Source organism: Homarus americanus, unplaced genomic scaffold (genome assembly GCF_018991925.1).
Source record: "Homarus americanus isolate GMGI-L3 unplaced genomic scaffold, GMGI_Hamer_2.0 scaffold16430, whole genome shotgun sequence".
NCBI classification, from domain to species: Eukaryota; Metazoa; Arthropoda; class Malacostraca; order Decapoda; family Nephropidae; genus Homarus; species Homarus americanus.
In genome coordinates this window covers 7,023,454-7,050,275 of record NW_024729259.1, presented here as the reverse complement: position 1 = coordinate 7,050,275, position 26,822 = coordinate 7,023,454, and positions in this window count along the sequence as shown.

Below are 26,822 nucleotides of genomic sequence, written 5' to 3'. Positions count from 1 at the left end.
TGAGGCCTCATAACACCATCTGTGAAATACTACACCACGTGAGGCCCCTCATAACGCCATCTGAAGTGTACTACACCATGAGGCCCCTCATAACACCATCTGTGAGAAATTACTACCACGTGAGGCCCCTCATAACACCATCTGTGAGAGAACTACTACACCACGTGAGGTCCTCCTAATACCATCTGGGAGGGAGTTACTACACTACGTTTTGCTGTTCAACACCTACATTAATCTGAATGTTCACTGTATGTTCCTTTACCTTTCTCTAATGAAGGCTTTGTTAAACCACCAATGTATGTAACAAGTCATTTATGTCCAATGTATATTTTCAGCCTTCGGGCTGCAGAACTTTCAATAAACCGTTAATTATTATTATTATTATTATTATTATTATTACACACACACACACACACACACACCTTTACTATGTGTACAAGACTGTGTAAGAACGGTCATGAGAGAAACCAATTTGGACGTCAATAGCTAAGGTGATATAACTTCCCGATTATCCCCAAACAGCCAAACGTCCAAGTGTCAGCGTCAACAGTGAGGTGATCAGGTTACACGAGGGAGCCAGTCTTAAAACACCGCATTAATGATGGTATATTAACAGCCTGTTGTGTATCGTGTGAAGGCGAGACCCACAAATGACGTCCAGTGAGAGGGTTAAAAGGTGGTGCGGATACAGTATACTGCGCACTCTCCCTATGGTAAACAAAGATAAGGAACATTGACCATTGAAAGGTGAAAATTAAAGGTAGGATAATATGCACATCCACTTATGTACATTAAGTGTACAGAACAGGTAGAAGGTAACGTACAGCTACAGATAATATCATTTAACTCTTTATTAACAGTAAAGTTTATTACTATCTCCTGACAGGTAAAATTATTACACTATAATCCACCTCGTTAGAGAGAGAGAGAGAGAGCGTGTGTGTGAGAGAAAAATGTGAGACAGAATGTGTGTGTGTGTGTGTGTGTGTGTGAGAGTGAGAATATCGCTTATGTTTATGCGGACCCTGAGCTCAACACTCCAACACCTTAAGATGATAATATTTTCTTGGACCACGTAGGTATTTCCTCAAAGCTGTTTATACTAGTGTTTACTCGTGGCATCAGAGGAGATGAGAGACGCTGCTTTACCACACACACACACACACACACACACACACACACACACACACACACACACACATACCAGTAAAGCTGCTCTGAGGGAAGGGAGGAGAGGAAGGTGGCTACCAAGGTTTCGTCTGTATTAGCATAGAAAGCACCTACGTACACCTGGAGTCCATCACCTACGAAAGCCTACCGACATACACTCACCTACTCGTTGAGACCACTATCACTTACCCACACTAAAAGATTTTCGTGGAGCGCGGGGACTTGTGTTGTGTGGGTCTGTCAGCCTATTTGTGCGAACGTAGTAACTCGTTGATGAGAGAGAGAGAGAGAGAGAGAGAAGAGATTACAACGTACGCAGTGACACAGTAGAAGTGTGCATGGGAGGAAGGAACAGGGCAACGTTGGAAGTGGGAGGGCGGCGAAGGAGCAGGGGAGGGGGGAGGGGGGGTTAGAAAGGGTGGCGCTGGTGGGGGCGACGCTAGTGGGGGTGGGGGGGGGGGAAGAGTCTCGGGGAGGTTAGCGACCAGAGGTGAAGAGAAGCAGTCACTGTGGCGTGTGTGTGTGTGTGTGTGTGTCATGAAGGAACCTCAGTCTTCACCACAGTGGGCCAAGGGGCGTGACACCCTCTCGTGGCATTTACCTGTACCACGTTATTAAGGACCAGTCTCGGACGGCTTTCAACTCGGGATAGGGGTCAATCTGTCTACTGTATTCGGCTTAATCTGTCTACTTACTGATTCATAAAGCTATGTACCGTCGGTCAGCCCCTGTACCACATTTGTACCTTACCGGTCTAGTTCTGTCTACAGGTGAGACGGACTTAATCAAAGACTCTCGCTGCCTGTGACGCCTCGTTATCAGGTGAGCTGCGATAGGACGATTGTCAAGCGTGAACAACATTTACCTGGTGGCTGTTGTATAAGAGTCAAGACTTTATACAATTCGAAATAAACAAATTATTAATTGAGTGCGTATTTATTTGCCAAGTAAAAATAATAATTGTTCATAAAACACATTAGCGAGGTATTGATACATAGTTCTCTTGTCTGTCAGTCAGTTAGTCTGGAGTGACATTCATAGAGCTATCTGACGCAGTTAATGATCGTAAGTTGGTGGTGTCAACGAAGGATCATGTGACTACTGACCTTAGAATTGTGGGTCTTATAAACCTCTTGAGACTCACAGTTACACTTAGGGAGATCGGTTACAAACCATAGTCTTATCTGGTATTTATCTCACGTCACATATACAAGACATTCACTTAACTACTGCGGCGATACACGAACAATACACTTAAGCTAATATAATAACAACACCGTGAACAGCTGATATACCAAATCGTGGGAGGAAGACGTCATGAAGTTCTATCTCATGCCCCGTCACTGTAAACACACGTCACCCCGTCACTGTAAACACACGTCACCCCGTCACTGTAAACACACGTCACCCCGTCACTGTAAACACACGTCACCCCGTCACTGTAAACACACGTCACCCCGTCACTGTAAACACACAGTCATCATACTTAGTAAACATCAACAATACAACAACAAACTTCCCTTCCCTTCTCTTTAAACAAATCCCAAACAAGGAACAGTATGAAGTCTCCCCTGAACCTTTACATAAATCACATCAAGTAACAGTAACATTTAACAGTAGAGGGAGCACTGCCAGGTATTCGCCACAGTAAGTCATCTCCTTTACACAAATTACACCAGGCAGCAGGAGGGCCGTATAACATTACGCACAACAGCTAACATTACCTGATAAACACCGGCACTAACCCTCCCTCCCTCCCCAAACAAATCACAACTGGTGGCAGCAACGTTTAAAATTACATAGTACAGCTAGCGTTACAGAGAGCCCCATCCCCTGCCATTACATCTCTCGACCCACACTGACGGTAATATAATGATTATACCTCTGGTGGCCTCAACACTCCTGGAGCGGCGGCGGGAAGACCTCCGCCTAGAGCACCCCAGCACCACTACCTCAAACAGACAGCGGGAAGACCTCCGCCCCAGATCACCCCAGCGCCACTACCTCACACAGACAGTCATCCCATCACTGCTACAGGGGCGACGAGCACACGTTATGCAGGAGGGAAAGTGAACCCTATGATGACTCAGGTGGGACGCCGCCTTTGCCCCCTTCTGACGGGGACGTTACAAACGACGGGGGACTTGCTACCATTATGAGCAGACATAGACTTAATACATAAACCTGATGACGCCACATGACAGCTACTTATGGTCGAGGCTTCATTTTCCGGAAGTGGGTACGGTTATTTATGGCTCAGGCTTCACCGTCAGGAAGCCCATATGGGGGTGCGGTTATGTTATATTCTCTTGTTCAATATAAAACATTTATTTGTAGCCAGAATAATCAGATCGCCAGTAATGTGTTCTACAGCAGCAATAATAATAATAATAATAATAATAATAATAATAATAATAATAATAATAATAATAATAAAATATTTACAAAATAACCCAGACTGACATGAGAGGCGGTCAAAACAAACGCTGTTGTCGATGGCGCGTCATTTAACCTACAGCGGCCCTGTACCTCAAGCCGCAGCCGCCCACCCAGTTCCCGCCCACCCTCCCTCCCTCCTCCACGCCCACAACCCTTTAAATTACACCACCTGGGCCACCTGTAGTTTAGTGGTTGTGACTATTATACACCGGCCGTGTTTCACTACTCAGGGGAACTGAGGCTTCATTACCCGGATTCCTGTAATGTCATTCAAGGCTTTAAGGCTTCACTCCGGCTAGAAGCTTCTTGTGTAATAATGTATCTAATGAACCATCTTATTAGAGCTGCCAGACCGGTATATGCTCTTACAATTACCCCTTGACAACTGGATGTGGCCATTACTCCCTATAACTCTGTTCATTATGGCTCTGTAGATAACAGAGCAATATCCAAAATATAATTTCCATCGAAATTCATTGTTCTCTGTTCTAATTATTCAGTTCACAACTAGTTTGTACGGACGGACCCACGTACGGACCATGGACCCACGCAAACACATACACACGGACGGACCCATGCAAGCACGAACAGGAGCAAAGGACATCAAAACGGTACGTAAATTCTCGTATAAAAAAAATCTAGACTAGTATTACCTCCATCAAGGCCAGGTCGGTGATTTTCCCAGACTCGTGAGGTAAATTATCCCTTAAACCGAAGTTCTCTCTCTCTCTCTCTCTCTCTCTCTCTCTCTCTCTCTCTCTCTCTCTCCTTACAACACAGAGGCAGCGACCACAGTTGCGTCGTCTACAATGTATTGAGACCAGGTACCGTAACTAAAGTGAGTCTTTTATCCTCATGCTACGGAGGAAACATTGCATATTGTAATTTTTTTTCTTCATTTATTAGAGTCCATACCAGATTCCTTCATTACCTCTCACTCCAGACCTGAGACCATATCTTCTACCACCACTCTTTATTCCACATCCCAAACCCCATCCCTCCACTCCAGACTACCTCTCTTCACCCCCCTCTCACTCCAGACCAAAGACACAATATCACTCACAAGATGTAAAAGCACTAAAGACGACGCTCTACCCCAGACGTCACCGAGGGAAGTCATTTGGATATATCATCTAGACCAGAGGAGTTTTTATCCTTTACTCGTCCTCTGATGAGCTTTGTCCTGTGTCATGGTGGATAAAACTTCAAATTATTTCAGGAACTCGAGTTGATACCGGTAGAGGTAATGTCCCTCTTGTCTTCTTGAGTGGGAAGAGAGGGGATAGAAAGGGACTGTTGTAAGGGGTGGTCTGGTGTGTGCTGTGGTGGTGTGGTATGGTGGTGTGGTGGTGTGTGGAGTGGTGTGGTGTGTGCTGTGGTGGTGTGGTGTGTGCTGTGGTGTGTGGTATGGTGGTGTGGTGTGTGGTATGGTGGTGGTGTGGTGTGTAGGTGCTGAGTTGTGTGGGGTTATGATGGTGTATGGTGTTGTTGTGTACATGTAAGCATTGTGTTTAGTAAGTTGTGTTGCGTAACTATAATGTGTGTTGTAATTTGTATTGCTATGATAAGTTGTTTTGTGGTGTGTTGTTTGTGTGTGTTACAGTGTATACAAATGTTTTGCTGTGTGTTCTGGCGTCTGTGCTGTCTTTTTTATAACGTGTGTGTGTGTGTGTGTGTGTGTGTGTGTGTGTGCGTGTGTGTGTGAAGGCCAAAGCTACAACTTCGCACATAGCTCAGACACACAATAGGGCTTCACGGAAATGTCACCCAGACCTGTGAGATCAGCAGAACCACCAACCTTGTACCAGCCAACAGCAACAACCTTGAGGTGTGTGCATGTAGACTACCAACACACCTGACGGCCGCCTCTAGTCATCTCACTCACCTGCAACAACAACAAAAAAAACACATTAACTTCAGTGGCAATATTTCCTATACGATATTTTATGGTGATCTTAAAAATGGCTTTACGATATTTTCTTTACCTCGTGGCTATCACCATAATTTTTTTTTTATTTATATAATAACTACTGATGATTCAAGCAGGACAATTTTAACATTTGCCTCAGATGTTATTCCGACTAAGGTATATTTTTCTGTGGGGTGAATGAAGCCAGTAAGAGCCGGGATTTTTCCCTTACTCTAAGTTGAACAGCTGTGGGTCGTAAGGCAACAATAAGTCTCTCCTTGGTCTGAAAAAAGACTTGTTAATGATCCGGATTTAAACCTCTGGTCATATTTATCAGGGAGAAAAATCTTGGCTTATTAAATGAATTAATGGCGGAGTGGCTAAGAGCTTTAATACTGTCCCTCTCGCTCAACAGTGATACAGTGATACCTACATCTAACGAACTATAGAGAGTTGAGTCCGTTATATCGAGGTTTCACTATATAGTATAATTCCCTCTTGAGAAATCTTACAATCGGGTCCAGCTTGAGTGTAAGATCACAATGTACAGTAAGATTACAAATCCAAGCAAATTCAAAATGTGGAAGTTAAAATGAACAAAACTATTCTTCCTTTCTTACAACAATAACAAGTTACAACACCCTCGAGAATCCACCTGACGTGCACAGGTGGCTGGCTGGCCCTAACATGTGCTCATATAAAAACAGCCTTGAGGGTGACACCAGACTTTTGTATTCGGCGTCTGGCTACTGAGCACATCCTTGGACACGGAGCTACCCACCAACACCAACCCACCCAGGAACTCCAACGTTTGCTATGTAAACTTCCCCACAGCACCAGGAAAACAAAATATAAACAGTGATGATAATACCGAATAAAATTATTTACGTGTGAACAAGGTAAACACAACACTGTATAAGATGATCGGTGATGAGAACAAAAAAAAAAGTGATCTTACTGATGACTCCTCTGACCAGGACCTCTTCTTCTACTCCTACCACCACGAGAAGTGAGGCAGTGTATAGAGAGAAGATGAGAATAAAACAAAGGATAATAAAGATTTACCAAGGAATCGAGAATAACTTTAGAAAAAAAGAAAATTAAAAGTCACAAGAGTGGATGAACGCTCGCAAGGAAACAGACGCTGCCCCACACATGACGCAGGGAGAGGAAGAAGGACAATTAAACATACAACACAATGAAGAGCTCCGCCAGATGAAGGAATAGTTGATTAGGAAAGGAAAGACTCGGAAAACTAGGACGTACAGCGACAACAACGCCATCTGTGGGTGGACAAACCAAGAGACTCGTTCCAGCAGTTCGGTTAGGGAGTCTCAGGTGTATACAGGGACAAGTGTTCATTACTGTACGTTGGTGAGATTCTCAAACCATAATAAACACATTGATGACCTAACTACCGTAAATTAGGTGTTGAGGACCATAATAAACACATTGATGACCTAACTACCGTAAATTAGGCGTTGAGGACCATAATAAACACATTGATGACCTAACTACCGTAAATTAGGCGTTGAGGACCATAATAAACACATTGATGACCTAACTACTGTAAATTAGGTGTTAAGTAAAACAAGAGATATCTTAAAGCTACTCACACAACACCCAGGGCGAGAGACTCCTACATGTACGACTGAGGCTCCCATACAACACACACAATACGAATAAAACTTTGTAAACAACGACACCAGCTGTTGACCTATACAGCCCCCCCCCCTCCATCCCTTACCCAATCTTTTGTTTACATTTCAAAACACAAACGTTCGAGCAGTGAAAGCATTCGGTTTTTTTTTCAGGGTATAAAACAAACGTAAAACACTATTTCAATGCATCAAAGCCAAGCTGAAGCAAAACACAGTTTACATTACCTGGAGATCCTCGCATAACACGAGAGAAATATAAAACTTCCTTATTTAACTAAAGCATAAAACTGAAACACCAACAAATCACCTTCTTCACTCCTGCAAAATTTCCCGATTTATATTCTTGAAAAAAAAACCTCCCCTAAGTGGCCTCATCATCTGGAGTAAATGGACACTATACCTGGAGTTAGGAGCCACTGACAAAACTCACAAATTGTCTCAATGACAGTGATGTATGGATCCCGAAATGTAATTTGTGTTGGTACGACAGAGTAAATGGTTCGCACAGGGGAACTCCTCCACCTCGTGTAAAAGACTGACTTGTGTGCGTCCAACCGAAGGCCGCACAAAACTCTCAACATTTTTTTTTAAACTGGAAACCACACCTTGAATTTTTTTTTTATCCTCAAGTCGCTAAGAATTTTATAAAAAACTGACGACCATAACATAGGAGAGATAGTCTACTAAGGGAGACAGTCTATTAAGGGAGATAGTATATTAAGGGAGATAGTATATTGAGGGAGATAGTATATTAAGGGAGATAGTATATTAAGGGAGATAGCACATGGACTGAAAATAGTTATACAACGTGCAGGGGGAGGAGGTCAGACAAGTGGTGACAAGTACACCCAAGACTTGAACCATTATACCACCGTTTGGGATTAGGAGTCAGGTTTATGGAACCACAAGTGTAGATCTTCAAGCAAGTATCCTCCTCCTCCTCCTCCTTTATTACTGTGCAGAAAGTTTGGCCAAGTCAATAATATGCAAATTGAATGAACGCAAGCGATACAACTTGGTATAATTAGTACAAGGACAGGTACCAGAATCACCGTAACCATCTAGCTTGGTTGAAGACACAGACTCAACAATTAGATAGTTTTTGCACTCGTAGACACCAACAGCAAGTGATATATAGTAAGTCTAGGCAGTTCACAACATACAATCCGTTAGCAATAAGTCTGGTAGCCTTTGCATTTAATAATACCTTAAGCACAGTCAGGTAGTTCTGGCAGCCAACAACACCGAAAATCTACTCCAATAGTTAAGGCAGTCGTGTGTAAGAACTGTACTACCTTCCATAACACTCAACACTGCAGCAGGTCGGGGAGACACTGGTTGTCTTGTTAACAGCCTCCCTCTGAGGGGCCACGCGGGAGACTGTCGGTAGCTGTGGCGTCATAAGGAAGACCGACAACAATTTTAATGCCAAATTGGAATCTAATTTCAAACGGTAATGGTTATCTGACTGTCCATCGAGAGATTGTACGTCATTTACAACGTTGACAAGGTATGTACGGCTAATTAAACCAAGACAAGACATGAGTCAACCTTCCCCATGTCTTCAGATACCTGCTGATCATTTAAGCTGAATTCCCAAACCTGCCGGGGCCTCTAAAGTGGCCAGGGACACATGCCGGTCACATAAGCTGCCACACGAGGAGTTGCCGGCCTTTTTAGCGACCACAATACGGACGTAGACGGCCGTCAAGACGCACGGAAGAAAAACAGAACAAGGCAACTAATTTGCATACAAGCTGAAATTAGCATACCACCACCAGGGTGTGTGTGTGTATGTGCGTAACTACTACTGAGAAATACACACACACACACACATACACACACATACCCCGTCACAGTCTAGAGATGAGAATCACACAACCAACTGATGGCAAAATACAAACACCTGACCAAGAGCAACACACAAGACCCGGTAGACACGGTAGGTCCTCCCTTCACAAGACCTGGTGGCTCATGGTAAGCGGAGGAGTAGACAACTAAGTCCCGATGATGTAAGAACTCAGTAGACAGGTGAGAGAAATAAGAATGTGGTAACTGAGAGTGAGGGATATCATGTTGAGGGAGGGAAGGGGCGAGGGAGGGAGGGAAGGGTAGAATGGGCGAGGGAGAGAGGGAAGGGGCGAGGGAGGGAGTGAGGAATATCGTGTTGAGGGAAGGAGGGAGGGAAGCAGATACAGCACCAAGTTCCTCACGTTACCTGTCTGTCTGTCTGTCTGTCTGTCTGTCTGTCTGACTGTTAAGTTACAAAATATATAACTGCATGGACAGAACAACGGACAGGGAAAGGAAATGAAAGGTAAGCACGTACACTCGTACAGCCTCTTGGGTATATGAAAAAAATATACTTAAAAGTGAAAAAAAATCTCAAATGAATCTCTTTAAAATCCTAGATCAAATAAACCTCAAACCTTCAAGAAACATTATGTGAACAAGTCACAAAATATCCCGTCAATATCCTTCTGCATCTGTCTACATGGCCTCCACCTGGCTTCCACCTGTCTACCTGACTTCCATCTGTCTACCTGGAGGCTGTACTATGAGTCGAAGCCGTGGATGCTCTATGCTGGGCACCTCCCTCGCCCACGTACACCATAATAATATTCCCCGCTCATTAATTTGGTGAAGTGGAAAAGTATGCAGGAGTCCGAGAACTTTGGCCAGCGGCAGACGAGAACCAAAGGCGCTGCTGGGCTGCTCCTGCGGCCACGGGTGGTTCCTCCAGGGGTGGCCTGAGAACCCCGGCAGGTGAGGGGCATACGGTGCGGGGGGGACATAAAGAAGCATGAGTGGCGTACGTACAATATTATTTTAGCTGAAATTCAAGACATCTATCTATCTATTTATCTATCTATCTATCTATCTATCTATCTCAATGACATGGAGGTCAATAGGAGGACGACCCATAAAACTAAGAACATGAGACAGGCTGCCGACGCCGTGGTGGTGTCTGTCATACCTGTACCCGACCTACCTATGCCCCGACCTACCTATGCCCCGACCTACCTATGCCCCGACCTACCTGTGTGCGATCTACCTGTACCTGTCCTTCCAGTACCTGTTTTACTTGTGCCCTGTGACTGAACTGTAAGTATGTATGTATGTATGTATGTATGTATGTGTGTGTGTGTGTGTGTTTAAAAGAAGCATTTGATGGATACGTCCCCCCTCCTCACCCCTGGATACACTTGGTTAATCACGACCCTTTCAAGCATCTAAGGACCCCCACCCCTCCTTCGATCTCCCTCTTTCAAGCACCTAACGACTTCCCCCTCCCCAACAGACCACTGTGTGTTTATGCAAATTTCACCTGATGAACACGACAAAATTAGCCCTCAACTCTGACCTTTCAATTCTTCTGTCCCGTCCATCCTCTTCCACACTATTAACACTACGCTGCAAGTCCTTCTATTTCAATCCACCAATCCTCCTCCCCCTCACCCCACCCACCTCTTTCGGAACTGTCCTGTAAGATGATGTAAAACTTCAAACTCGAACCAATCAATTCCTTCAACTTTTCAACCACCACTACCACCACCACCACCACCCCTACCACTACCTCTTCTGCACCATCGCCCTGAACTTAGGCTTCCCGGTGGCGCTGTTTAGTTCCGCATGGTGGTCGAAAAAAAAATTACATTATTGTAGAATTCCCAGTATTTGGATTGAGTTTTGGTTCCGTTTGGTTAGGTTAGGTTAGGTTACAGTGGGGCGGTTTTGGCTGGGCTGGGCTGGGCTGGGCTGGGCTGGGCTGGGCTGGGTTAGGAATTCTATAATCACTGTTTAAATCTCATACACCCTCACCTTAAGCCAGTGGGGTCAGGCGTTTCCCACAATCGACAAAATTTCTCAACCTATTCATTAAGAAGAATCAGTGTGTAGGTAGGAGCAGAGGTGTAGTGAGGGAGAGGTGAGGAGTGGGGTGAGAAGTGAGAGGGTGACCAGAGGAGTGAAAGAGAAAGGCGGAGGGGAGAAGTCTGAGAGAACAAAACCATGGAAGGTGAGAGATACAGAGAATATAGGAAACAGGGAAAGTGAGATGTACAGTGAGAGACAAAAAGAGATATGAGAAAAAGGGGAGAAACAAGGGAAAGGGAGAGATAAAAATGATGGAGTGGGAGGAGAGAAATGTGAACGAAGGGGAACAGGTGAAGGAAGGGGGAAGGAGGAAATGACAGAAGCGACGGGTGAGGAGAGGTAAGGGGCGGCCAGGACTGATAGCCAGGTGTGTGTGTGTGTGTGTGTGTCCAGCTATCAGGAAGGAAGCTACATTAACTGACAACACCCACAACACTCACTCCTCCCTCCTCCGTTTCCCTCACCAATGTCATCACCACCCTCACTCGTCATCACTACCATCAACCATGACCGATCGATCCTTCTCCTCCTCCTCCTCTCATTTCTACCTTCCTGTCCCCTCTCTTCCCTCACTTCGTTTTATCTTCTTATTCGTCGTTCTTTAATCACCTCTTCTTATCTTCTTCACACTTCTCCTCCTCCTCCTCCTCTTCTCCCTTCCCACTTCCAACCCTCTCCTCCTCCACTTTCCTTCCTCCTATGTATTCTTTCTCCTTCGTCTTCTCATTTCACTTCTAAATTCACCTCCTGTTCTGCCTCTTGTCCCTACCGTCTGTCTGTCTGTCAGTCTGTCTATATCGGTCTGTCTTTATGTCGTTATGTGTATCATGGTATGTATGTCTGTCTGTCATCTATGTCTGTGTCTGTCTGTCTATGTCTGTCTTTAGGAGGAGAGATATTTGTCTACTCTGATGTCTGATTCTCTCCTCCTCCCTGCGTTCTCTCTTACTACGTCTCTTCCTCCCTTTCTCTACATATCCTCCTCTCTCACTTCCTACGTTAAAGCCACTGTAGGAAGACCTCATATTCAAATAAAATCTCTCGGTTATATACATTTTATTTTTATTTCGAATATTTAAAAAATTCCTCAAAGCAATATTCTTTTTTCGAATGTTTGTTTATTTACATTTTTTTTTTACATTTGTATTTATTTTCCACTAAAGTTTATCAAATTTTTAGAGACGAATTTATGTTGTTTTTTTATTTGTTTAAATTTAGTTTATATATTGGACTTTCATTTACGTGTTAAAAAAAATAGTTAAATTGTGAAGATCAGTGACCTTATGTGACCTAGTGAGCACTCGCTTATATGCCCTGTCCTGGCCACCCACCCTCCCTCCCTTCCTCCTGGCCTCCCTCCCTCCTGGCCACCCTCCCTCCCTCCTGGCCTCCCTCCCTCCTGGCCACCCCCACCTCCCACCCCTGGCCACCCTCCCTCCTTGTCCACCGTCCCACCTCCCTGGCCACCGTCCCACCTCCCTGGCCACCCTCCCTCCCTTGTGGCCACCCTCTCCCTCACACACAAACCTTCCTGCATCCAGCTTCTCATTTTCTCTCCATTTGTTCCTTCAGGGTTTTTTTTTACGACAATTACTGTATTTTATTTTATTCTATTTTATTTTTAATGACTACATAAATAACGTTTATTTTTTTTTTTTTTTGCAATTCTCTCTTTCTCTCTCCTCTGTTAAATTTCTTATATACAGTTATTATTCCGTTATTTTTCACTGCATCTCCGTTATTTTCACTGCATCTCCGTTATTTTCACTGCATTTCCGTTATTTTCACTGCATTTTTTGTTATTTTCACTGTTTCTCCACCAATTCTCTTCCTATCTCTCCAACAATTCCTACTCCTCCAACACCTCTTCTCTCCTTCACTGACCACAAGAGTCTTCTACAGGAATGACAATGATCCTTTCAGTCTCCAACAAGAGCCTCCTTATACCCACAGTCTCTACCCACGCCCTCTATACCCAGTACCCACGCCCTCTACCCCATACCCACGCCCATCACCAAGTGGCAGGTTAATACACCAGAACAGTCCTTGTCACCCGTAAGTCAATCACAGTCACTAAACAGTCACGTAGGACCAGTTACTCCCTTCCTACCACCCCTCCCCCCTTGCCAGTTACTACCATCCCCTGTCATCCTCCTCCAGTGACTGTCAACCTATCCAGTCACCAGTTCGTTCGGCCATCAGTCCCCCAATTCAATTTTCACCACCTCCTCCAATCACCAAAAAACGACCTTTCACGACTCACCTCACGCCACCTTTACCTGCACCTCCCTCCCTCTCACCTCCAATCAGTGTCCTATCTCTTCTTCCTCCTCCTCCTCCTTCTCACCATCGTCTTTCCTTATCTCTCACCATCATAACCTAATCCCCCCCCCCTTTCTCTCCAATCCCTGACTTGACTGCCTCATACTCCTATCTTCAACACCGTCACCTTCCCCTCACCACCACTATCACCACCACCACCTCACAAGCGGACCCCTCCACTTTGTCAGGATTGGAACTGCAAAAGTTACACAAGTAATTAAAAGTTTCGCAACTAGGAACACAGGCACCAAAACAACCCTCTCAGCCTAGGGGGAGGGGGGGTGAGGGGAGGGGGAGGGGGTGAGGGGGGAGGAGGAAATTATCCCTTTATTTTCCCCATTACTCAAAGACTTGCACATTATCGGGAAGTTGCCAAAGAGGTGATAATCGCTTCATTGTTGGTAAGTTCCTGAGGTCATTATTTTCCCACAGCTTTAGGTCACAGAAGAAAAAATAAGGAACACGTGAAGATTTTCCCTTCCGCTTAATTCGCCTAAAGATTAACCACCCTAACGCTATTTATGGGGATGAGGTTAGGTTAGGTTAGGTTAGGTTAATCTTTCGGTGAATTAAGCTAGGGTACAAACTCCTCAGGTGATCCCCCCCCCCAAAAAAAAAATCGTTCACCTGAGGTCGGTTCCTTCAGCTGACAACCACGAGAGGTGATCAGTAAACCCCCTAAAGAAACATTATTCTAACTCTCCCGGGACCTCAGTCTTGTGTAGCGTACTTGTTGGTAAGAGAGTGACAAGTCCCACAGCCTAATGGTGGTATCCCTAACCTGTCAATGGATGCGTCTTCCACCTTCTGGGAGCCTTCAATTCCAGCGACTCATTATATTGGTATGCAGAGTGAGGCCGAGACCTCCCGAATATTTCCCATGTGTGAATTACGATACAAATTCCGGGTGTACAGGTCGAGAGCTCGGAGACGTTCCCAGTTAATGAGGTGTTTGAATGAGTCGGTGTAAGCAGGTATTGCTGCCATAACAAACACCAAACTATTACAGCCACATGTCCTGCGTGTACCAGCGATGCGTCTTATTCACATTTGGGCGTCTCAAGACGTCGCTGGACCGTAACAGCTTTTGTCGAGTGTATCTTCATCCGCGAGCATGGAATAAACTTAACACACGTACAATTTTTTTTGGGGCTATCCGCTGAAGGTCAAGACGTCGTTAAACCTCCTCACAGCTGAGCCACGCCCTTCATACAGCTCCAGCAGCTGATCACAGTGCTAACCCTCACACGCAGTAAGGCCTGAACTCCCTTCCGAGCCACCAACAAGAGTGAGCCGTACGGTCCTCGATCAGGGAGAAAGAAAACATTAACCTACCACTTCTGAAGGTCGAAACTCACAGATAAGCGGTCGTAACACCGAGGGATATAATCCCCGGAACCTCGCGCCAAAATAATGGAAAGTTCGCAGGCTGCGGACGGTGGGAAGTCTGGTGTAATGGGTAGTGAAGGAGACCTCTACGACCCTCGGCACCCCGTGTGGGCAATCTTCAGAAAGTGACAGCGTGAGGTGGAGCCGCAGACGTTCTCGTTAGTGCTGGGATGGGCGGCCACGGTGGGCCAGGTAAACACCCAGGTAAGCAGCCACAGTGGGCCAGGAAACACCCAGGTAAGCGGCCACAGTGGGCCAAGTAAACACTCAGATAAGCGGCGCCCACAGTGGGCCAGGTAAACACCCAGGTAAGCAGCCACAGTGGGCCAGGTAAACACCTAGGTAGACACACAGCGAGCAAGGAAAACAACCAGGTATGCAGCCACAGTAGGCCAGGTAAACACCCAGGTAAGCACCCACAGTAAGCGGCCACAGGTAAACACCTAGGTAGGCACAGGTAGACACACAGCGAGCAAGGAAAACAACCAGGTATGCAGCCACAGTAGGCCAGGTTAACACCCAGGTAAGCGACCACATTAGGCCAGGTAAACACCCAGGTAAGAGACCACAGTGGACCAGGAAAACACTCAAATGGGTAGACGGGTGGGCGGCAAAAAGTGTACGCCCACCATCCTTACTCCTCACCGACGCTCATCCACGCCCACACTCAGGACTATTACCGACGCCCATAAAACTGCGTCTAACTACACCCACACACTATGCACCTCAACCACTCAGAGTATTGGCTTTTCTCAGTCTCATCTGGCCAGCGGCACACACACGAAACAATCTTATGTATATAAACGACACCTAAAAAGCTACTTTCCACTTCTAAACAATGCAGTAACCTTCCTCCCTCACACACCTGATGACCACACACCTCACGGCCGAGTGTCGCAGGTCCACACACAAGGCTTAATATCAGGCATAAAATCTTACCTAAAGCAAGAGAGAGAGAGAGAGAGTCTGGGGAGGTTTACAGGCACTAAGACACCCGCAAGAGATGTGGCATCTGTCATCCTCTTGGCTAGGGTACTGGAAAACTTTGCGTCCGTGATCTGAGCGTCAGACTGAGCACCTTATCTCTCTCTAACTGACCGTGGAGATAACCCTGACTGAACCATAAACAAAGGGAGTCAGTGAATGATGGTGGGAAGGATATGGAATAAATGAATAATACAATATTTGTTTTCGTCACATCGTTGAGTGGCAGATGGTAAAGAGAGAACGGAAGTAAAGAAATAAATAAACGATTGAAAGAAAGGAAAATACTATCAACTGAAGAAATACGAACATATTAAATTCCAGGGGAGGATGGCATCAGGTCTGGAACTCCGAGAATAACTCAGGTGTAAAATTAACTCCTTATAAAAGATGTCTATCTAAAATATTCCTTCCTTGTGAAATCTCCATAAATTACCTTTCACACACAGCATCCTTCCCACAGGTGAACTTCATCAAACATCTACATCTCTTTCTTACCTTATCTAAATTAATATCTGTTTTCCTCCCCCCAACCCCCCCCCCTCTATTCCCTTCAACCTATGACCTCTCTCTCTCTCTCTCTCTCTCTCTCTCTACACACACACACACACACACACACACACACACACACACCTGTACAAATAAAGTGAAGTGGTAGAACTGGACAGGTGACCAATTAACGACCGCCACTAGCAGGGGAGTGGTAGTGGTGGTAGTATGGGAATAACTACCACCACTACTGTCATTATCACCAGTACCCCTACCACTAATCAGTACCACTATTGCCGCTATCTCTACCACTACGACCATTAATTCCGCTATCGCCCAACGCCCTCCGCCAGTACACCACTATCACCATTACCACCACTCTTATCTCTACTATCATTAATACTACCACCAACACGGCCATTACTACCATTACCACCATTACTACCACTCCCACCATTACTAACGTCACCACCATCACTACTCCCATTATCACCCTACCCTCACGCACCACCCTACCCTCGCGCCACTGATCCTCGTCTCCCACACCTTGAATTATATCTCGCCAGGTGAGTCCACTTTCCTCCCAAGATCTACTTTGAGGGAAGCCAAACACACACGTCTTTTTTGAGGGGTCTTCCTTCTGTTCGCTTTCCTTCATTTTTTTAAAATTTATCTTCTGTTAAAAGATTTCTGTTTTTTTACAATGTGTCTCAGGAAGTTTAATTTTTTTCTAATTATATTTTTTTAATCAGTCTCATAATTGTTCGTCTCTTTCCGGATATTATTATTGTTATCGGTTTAATATCTAGTCATTACTGAACCTTTCAATAAGTTGATATTCGTAAATAAGCTTCCTCCCAAACCTTTCACGATCAAACCCTAAACTAATAATTAAGTAACAAAACAAACGAACGAACAAAACAAACAGTGACGTCATGATTAATTTAATACATAAACATTTAATATTTCCCATAACCTCAAGAATTAATGAAAAAAACGTATTTCATGTTACCCGTAATAATAACAGTTTATAAACATTACCGCTCACATAATAAAGAATATCTATTGTACAGCACCCCGGGAGGGTGTATACACAAGGCAAGATTAAACCAACAACACACTATTTAGTATTCCAAGGTAAATAACATTAGCTGGTGTTCGTAAATCCAGAATGAGTATGAACGAGTTAAAGCTGGATATCTTAAGGCCCCTGAGATGTACAACAGAATACCACAAATAATATAATTTACACTACAAACAAGTTCAGTTCAGTTTGTAAATACTTCGGTGGTGGAGGGGTGGGCCTGCCACCACCTCTAAAATATACTATACTATACTGCACACTCCCCCAGCAATACGAGTTTTAAATAAATATATATCTACAATATATATATATATATATATATATATATATATATATATATATATATATATATATATATACAAGCAAATATACTGTATAAATTTATATAAGCTTTCAAAGGGATGCAAACATCCATATTTATTATAAAATTACATAATTCATACTGTATCGAGTAAAGTTTCAACGCAGACCTCATGAAATAGTATTATATTCCCATATAAACAAAGGAGTGAGTGACGTTTGGGTGTGTTCATAAATCCGGATGTCTCAATCCGGATTTACTACCCAGCTGAGTGGGTTATCTCTACAGTGTTTGTATCGTATTTTACGGTGTGTGTGTGGGTGTGTGTGTGTGTTCTGTGGTATATATTTCTACACTCAGAATTTGTATATTAATTAGGTGTTTTAATTTTGTATACAAAAAAGCAACAGGTCTAAAGTTATAAATACATTTTTATACTGGTAATAAAATGTAAGCATTTTACCCCAGGGCAGACAAACGCAATGCTCATGTCCGAATGAAAGTGTTTTGTCCCTAATTTTACAACATTATATTTACGTTATTACCCATTACCATTTATTTTGGATTACTTTTATAACATGAAATTTACCAAGACAAAAATTAACAAAATTTATGTACGAAACCAATCGGTAAAGCCACGAGAACGATGATAGAAATCAATGTGTAGTCATGATGAGGCATTCGGACACGTTACATCTCCCAAGTCAAGGATCTTCAGTATGACTGCCATTGCTTTTGCGTTCGACAATGTTATGTGATGTATCGCTGTAATGCCCAAGAGGAAAAAAAAAAAAAAAATCACCCCAGTGTTCCTAATAAGTCGAGGGAGAGGAAAACAAGGATTCTAGAGTTTAATATTAAAATCCTAGAGTGTTTAAATCGAGTGAATGAGTGAACATCATCGAGGTTGTTTTGAAGGATTTAATGAAGCCTCGGAGGGAATCGTGGGAATCCATAACACTTCATTATAATTTTCTTCTCATTTAAATAAATTCTTCGTTTAGATTAATGTTTCTATTTAGTTCTTTACTGTTTCATACAATATCATGCCATAATAACTACTACCATAACACACCACTACCACCATTACTACTACTAACACAACCACAACACCAACCACAACCACCACTACTATCACCACCACTGCCACACACACACAGAAAGCTTACCCGGTTTACATATAGGTTGAGACAATAACACAAGTCACTTATAGTTTACCTCGTACAACATTAATGGTATGGCAACACTGATACCAAGTTTACAAGATGGTACCAACACGAAGCCAAAAGAGTTTACCTACAAAGAAGCCATAAATTATCTCCAGTTTACTTGGCACAACGCAGCGGTGTGCAAGATGATCACCAGGAAGCCATACTCTATACCTACAGTTTACCAGGTATAACGCGCAGGTAAACTACATCAACAAGACCTTAGTTTACCTTGGGAAATATTTCTAACGCAGTGACACTTTACATATTCAAGTTTACCTGCCATGGTGCAAAGAATATGAAGATAAAGAATAGACAAGATGAAAGAACAGTGTGTGTGTGTGTGTGTGTATGGGTGTGTGTGTGTGTGTGTGTGTGTGTGTGTGTGTATGGGTGAGTGTGTGTGGGTGAGTGTGTGTGTGTGTGTGTGTGTGTGTATGGGTGAGTGTGTGTATAGGTGAGTGTGTGTATAGGTGAGTGAGTGTGTGTGTGTGTGTGTGTGTGTGTGTGTGTGTGTGTGTGTGTGTGTGTGTGTGTGTGTGTGTGTGTGTGTGTGTGTGTGTGTGTGTGTGTGTGTGTGCAGAGTGTGTGTATGAGTGTGTGTGTGTGTATGGGTGTGTGTGTGTGTGGGTGTGTGTGTGTGTGTGTGGGTGTGAGTGTGTGTGTGTGTGTGTGTGTGTGTGTGTGTGTGTGTGTGTGTAGTGTGTGTATAGGTGAGTGTGTGTGTGTGTATGGGTGAGTGTGTGTGTGTATGGGGTGTGTGAGTGTGTGTGTGTGTGTGTTGTAAACCCCGACCTCCATAGACTAATCAACAAGATTATCAGGTCTTGTTGTCTCCAAGTTAATTACAACCTTGGGGGAGGGTAAAGAGTGGGTGGTGAGGAAGAGGCGGAGGAAGAAGAGGAGGAGAAAGAAGGGGAAGGAGAAAGAAGGGGAAGAAGAAAAAGAAGAGGGGAAGAAGAAAGAAGAGGGGAAGAAGAAAGAAGAAGAGGAAGAAGAATAAGAAAAAGTACGATTAGGAGGAGGAGAATGAAACAAAGAAGAGAAGGTGGAAGAAGTAGAAAAATAACAACAATAAGAGGAGGAAGAAGAGAAAGGGAGAAAAAATAAAGGTGTGGGACAAGGCAAGTGAAGGGGGCGGGAAAGGAAAGGGTGCAAGGGAAAGGATAAAGAGAGAAGAGGAGAAGAGAGGAGGAAAATGACCAGAACGGAAAAGAGAAGCAGAAAGAACGACGTTAAGTATTGGGGGAGAAAGACGAAACGGGAATAGAAAGGACGACGAAAGGGACAAAATAGAATAATCAGGAGAGAAGGTGAGAGAAAATAATGGAGGGAGGAGGAGACTAAGTATAGACAGATGGAAATAATGAAGAGGGGAAGAGGTGATGAGAGGGAGGGTAAGTGGAGTGGTTGGAGGTCGAGTAAGGACAAGATGAAGTGTTGGAGGCTTGGGATCTATCCTCACCCCATCAATTTCCAGGAGAGAGAGAGAGAGAGAGACGTCTCACTTGGGCCCAGGCAGAGGCAGTTTAATCCAATCAACATCAGCCCTGCTAAACCTGAGGCCGAAATTACTTTCTTTTCATCTCTCTCTCTCTCTCTCTCCACCCACATCCTCTTCCTCTCATTTTAACCCAACACACTCACCTGCTCCCTCGTCTCACCTCACCTAGATGACACTGACATTTACTCCTGTCATTCTCATCTCCCCTTCTCGCCTGCCACTCCAGATCCACCATGTGCCTGCCAGGGTAACACGAGGTCCATTACGTGTACACCCTTAGAGTCTTTTATCATCTCTCTCTCTCTCTCTCTCTCTCTTTCTCTCTCTCTCTCTCTCTCTCTCTCTCTCCTAAATGCTAAGAGGTTGTAAGGCCGGCACTGCACTAGACTCCCTTCACTTCCCAAACAGTACACATTAAGATTCCTATTAACAGATGGGTGAACTAAAGGATGCTGTGGGCGTGAACAAATGCTGTATCAACTGAACCTTAACTACCTTTTATTATTTACTAAATAGATTAATTACCCAAACTGGAAACAATGCCATAAAAGATTCCTGGGAATTTATCTCCTTATACCTGAAGCGTCACGAACAATTCAACTAAAAAAAAAAAAAACCTCCAAGTAGTAAAATCTTTCTTCACATCTTAACCCCTAAATAAGGTGAAGGGAAATGTAATCAAATTTGCATATAAGAGTGATCAAATTAAGGACAGGGTTGTCGCCAGGCGCTCCCCCCACCTCCTCCCACACCTCACAACAATGATTTAAAGTTCTTGTTGTTAGGTGACCCAGAGGAAGGGGAGAGAGAAGAAGAGAAAAGAGAAGAGGTATAATAGAGAAGTGCAGTAAATGGAAAGGTAGATGAAGAGGAAGAGAAGATAAAACGTGGGTAATAAAAAAAAGAAAGAAGGAAAAGGGGTAAAATAATGGTTGAATACGAGGAGGAGAAAGAAGTGAATAAATGAGGAGGAGGGGGTAGAGAAACAGGAGGACTGAGTTGTCAAAGAAGGCGTTAAAAGGAGACTGGAAACCCTCTGTAGGAAGAAGAGGAGATGGGGGTAAGAGGAGGATGAAGGAACGAGGAGAGGGAAAGAGGACAGAGAAGTTTTGGGAGAAGGAAGAGGAGGAAAATGAAGTGGTGTTGAGAAAGACGTTTAGGTTGAGGAGGGGGAAGAGGAGGAGGAGGAGGAGGAGGGATTCAATCAATGCAACCTGAAGAAGAGGAAGACGAAGAAAGAAAAAAGAAAAATGAAAAAAGAAAAACAAGAACAACAACAAATTCAATCACGGCAAGCTGCATCACCCACAAAGGTTACAAACTCAATCTTCATCTCGGGAGAATATTAATTACCTTGCCAACATACACAAACCTAATCACGACCCCCTGAGTGAAGAGGTTCAGCGTCGAAATCTTTCTAAAAAAAAAAAAAATCCAATCCTTACTCTAGGCTGGAATGTGAAGCAGAGGGAAGAAATAACCCAGGAAGGTCCCCGTCTGGCCCGGGACATAAAAGTGGCGATGGGATACCTTCTTCACGCCGCAGAGGAAAACATAAAAAAGAACCTAAAAGATCCTTAACAGAAATTGAGAGTATCCAATCCCATCTAACAGGGGGACGAGATGGAGCAGACGGCCAGAGAAGGAAACACGAGGAAAAGGGATGTAATAAAGAGAGAGAGAGAGAGAGAAGACAAGGGATGTGCACCCATCCTGTGTGACGCAAGTGGAGGTTGTTCGCCATATCATCCGCTGCCTCAAGCCAATACAACTTACAGAAACTGGCCACGACAAAGGTGTTAAGTGTTGAAACTAAAGAATAAAAACCGACATGTTAAGAGCAATCAATGAACAATAGTGTTATGTGCTGACACAACTATACAGTAATATGTGTGTGAAATGATGGAACGAAATTAATGATTCCGACAACGTAAATCATGGCAGAGGTGCAGCCAATAAAGAACGGTGTGCCTAGGGCCGTACATAAACAGTGAGGGGTAACTCGTCCTGACGCGGCCGTACTCTGGAGACGACCTTCTCTTAGAGGTGCAGGACCTTCAGGGAGGCGTCCACCCGTAGTCATCATCACTCCAGGGGGAGACTCTCTGGCTAAGGGCTCACACGCTCAAGTCCCCAGACCCGTAAATTTTTATACCAGGTCTCTGTAACCAAACGTCTTTTTGGCTCAGCAGCTTCCACATCCTCGCACACCCCCACTCAACTAACCTCCTCGCCGAAAAAACAAAATCGTCGCTAACACCCACGAACTTCTGCAAGTACTAGCGTAATTTATATAGATCATTATCAAAATAATCTTACTGTAACTTCTTATTCCGAAAAAAATACTCACGGAAATGTATTTTTTTCTGAAAATTCTAACTTTTCCTCTCATATTTTTTGGGGGACATCAGGTACATGTTCTAATTACTCTCCACTAATTACTGTACTGCACCTTCAAGTAGACTGTCCCTCCTCCCGGCGACTGAGGGACTGCACGAAGATGAAATAAATCTGAGTTACTCGCATGGTCAGGGTTTACATAGCCACGTCTCCAGGGTTCATGAAGTACATCCAACATTTTTTTACCCGTTTTTTTTTTACTGTTTTACTTTCATGTTTTCACCTTCTAGAACAACCATTGTATTCTCCTTACAGAGCCCATATGTTCCTCCCAGTACTCGGATACATCGTGTACTGTAGCCACGACCTCTCCTCGCCTGAAAATCAAGATTCCTCCCAGAACTACACATCAAAGACTTAAACATAAATAAAACATCGGGCAGAGGAGTAGAAAGGTGAGACTTAAGAGTAGGTCTATCAAGGATCTCATCTACATAACTCCGGGAGACAACACGGCCACTGCTCACCCACTCACCCCCCCACCGATCCTTCACCCGATGATTGCCACTCACTCCACCACCATGTATGAGGCTTCCAACCTTCCACGTCTTTATGCATAGATATAGTCGTTAACTTTGTTTCTTAATAAGTGTATCTAATACTGTACGACAAGTTGATGTACAGATGGTGGGTTACGGTTATGTACAGATGGTGGGTTACGGTTATGTACAGATGGTGGGTTGCGGTTATGTACAGATGGTGGGTTACGGTTATGTACAGATGGTGGGTTACGGTTATGTACAGATGGGTTGCGGTTACAGATGGTGGGTTACGGTTATGTACAGATGGTGGGTTACGGTTATGTACAGATGGTGGGTTACGGTTATGTACAGATGGTGGGTTACGATTATGTACAGATGGTGGGTTACGATTATGTACAGATGGTGGGTTACGGTTATGTACGGTTATGTACAGATGGTGGGTTACGGTTATGTACAGATGGTGGGTTACGGTTATGTACAGATGGTGGGTTACGGTTATGTACAGATGGTGGGTTACGGTTATGTACAGATGGTGGGTTACGGTTATGTACAGATGGTGGGTTACGGTTATGTACAGATGGTGGGTTACAGTTACGGCCTACCATGAACAACTAACGCCACCTTCGCAGCCAAGACCACTAAAAACGCCAACTGAAGACCATCTGTTACCACTTGAAGGGAGAACACTCGACATATCACACAGCAAACACCTGGCTGATACACGCGCCCAGAGCACCATCAGCTGATATAATAAACCGAAGACCAGAACTGCCTTAGGTGGCTCCTGAAGATGGCGGACGTGGTGGTGGTTGTTGCTGCACTCGGCTACATGGGTCATCATCCTCCTGAATTCATTCCCTGGATACACTTCCTACAGAGCTAAATAGAGGACGTCGTTCCCACCAGCTGATTCCACAATAACCGAGCAGACCCACTCCTGGCCTGTTGTATAAGGCGGTATTCACTCCTAACAGAGGTCATAAATCAACCCCCAGGTCGAGGAACCAACATGGAAATAAATTCTGCTACATACATGATTAGTTTTCAGCCGAGCCAGTCAGCCCTCAGAGCTCGACTGGTGATGGACTAAGAAGAGGCTATTCCATAAAACCTTTATACATACACTGCTGATAAACACACACACACACACACACACACGAGATGAATTACGTAGTCAAATTTCCCAGTGTTATTCGCTGCGTGTAGAGTATCAGCGAGGGGGAACATTCCCAGTGATGTATTGAATACCTCCCACACGCCTAGGCGCCGCGCCCTCACACCACTTACCACGCAAATGGTGATGGACGCATTTCCTGCCCCATTCCCAAACCTCCCGAATACTAAGGCGCAGAGGAGTTCGACTTCAACAGTAGTCTCAAAATATGCAAAATACCCTTTTAAATAGCACACAAACGCCCAAAACTCCCAGCGTAAAGGCGACACACGACAAACCCATTGAAAAAACATGTCAGCTTATAGCGTCATCTGGGTTGCCCCGCCTCTGTTGCCTCACTGCCAGATTACTCCTGTTTACATCCCTCGTGTTCCGTCAGTCGCACATCAACACACACATTAGCATGTCGTGACGAGTTCTGTTTACAAACTCGCAATCACAATAAACAACCAGAGTCCAGCCCAGTCCAGTGTTAGACTAGAAGTTAACAGCACCTCTAGTCAAATTAAGTTAACTGTATACTTCCTGCGAGGTGATGTTAACAGACTGACCTTCCTGCTAGGTAATGTTAACTATATTTCTAGGAAGTTAAGCTAACCAACCATACCTCTAACTTGCTGAATTAATCTTAGTGTTGGTATCCGTATGTTTAGATATCCGTACACCTGACTATCAGACGTCTGGTTATCCTTACATCTAGCTATTCGTACGTAAGGGTAGCCGGAATAGTCGGCGAATCTGTGGCCCTTGCGAGCTCTCGTCGTCCCGTGCTGAAGGTCCGAGGCAATAGTAAGCTATACGTCGTGACACCTTTAAGGTCCAGACTTCCACATCTTGACATAGGGGAGGTGGACCTTAAAGGCAGCCTCCTCTAGCAGTCACGCTCACCTCCTCCGTTTCTCGGTGGACGAAAATAACAGCCCTTCAAAAGCCTTGCCCACCGTACACACATCTACCTCCTCCTCCTCCTTTTCTTCTTCTTCCCCCTCCTCCTCCCCCTCCTCTTCCATTCCTCCTCCTCCTACTTACACTTGCTGCTGTTCCGCCTCCACCACCACTCCACACCACCACCTCCCCCACTCAAGAGTAAAGACGAGGGTTGAACCTGGACACTCGACCTCCCTCTCCCTCCCTCCATACACCTGCCGCTTCTTATCTCACTCTTCCTTTTGACATTTTCCTGTTATATTTTCCTATGTATTTTTTCCCTCCTCTCTCTCTCTCTCTCTCTTGACTCACAGGAGTCCAGTTAACATCAGCTGTCCAGTGTTGGTCAGATACATCCTTACATATTATACTCGGCAGAACATAAACATCTACATAGAAACATCTCAGGTCAGTTCATGAAGCGAATGTTGACAAAACGGTATCAGAAGTTAGAGAATGTTTTTTGTTGTTGTCTAATGTTGATACGAATTACGAAGACCCAGTGTGCCAGGAACAGCCAGTCAGTCAACTACCCAAATCCATTCGCCTCTCTTCTTGACCCCCACCCCGAGATTCAGACTGGTGAACCCGAAGCAGTAGACTGATACATTATTCTATCCATAAATGCTTCGGATTCGTGAGTCTGAATATCGGAGTTCGTGGTTCAAGGTGGGGGAGGCGAATGAACTTTAGCAGCTGACAGTTCATAGTGATTCTTGAACCACTGAGGAGCTTTAATCGGTAATCAACTACGGTAACGAGGAGATCAGGTGGTAATTGGTGTGACTCAGGTAGTCTTGGGAGAGTTATGAGTCCAGGAGGTGGTTTTTCCTGTTTCCTTCTCTCGTTATGAAAATCCTCAGTTATCTTCTTCAATCTTCTTCACCAATCTTCATCATGTTCTCTCTTCTTGTTTTTCTTCCTCATCTTGTTCTTCAATCTTCCTCTTCTACTCCTCTCCTCTTCTTCTCGTTTTACCCTTTAATCACAATGTTTCACGATGTGTTTTTGTTTTCTGTTTTTTACGTCTTTTTATTTCTCATTTTGTTTATTATCCTCCAAACTTTCTTCTGAACTTTTACTCTTTCATTACAGTCTTACTTGTGTTATCATTTATTCCCCTCTTCCTTCCTTTCTTGGCTCTTACACTTTCATCGTGTTTCTTCGGTTTATTTCTTACTACAATGCTTATCACACAGCCGTTATTCCCGCCTCTCTCAAACCTCCCCAGTATCCCACTTTCTTTATCCCAAGTTCTCTTACCACTATCTTTATCCCAAGTTCTCTTACCACTATCTTTATCCCAAGTTCTCTTACCACTTTCTTTATCCCAAGTTCTCTTACCACTATCTAAGTCTCTCTCACTTATCTTTATCCTAGTTTCTCTCACCTTAGACTCTCTCACTTCTCCAGCATTTTCTTTCATACCCCCCTCTCCCTCCTCCAAAGCTTCCCCACCACCCCGGGAGTTGTTTCTCAGGTCAAAAGCGTCGGCAGGGAAAA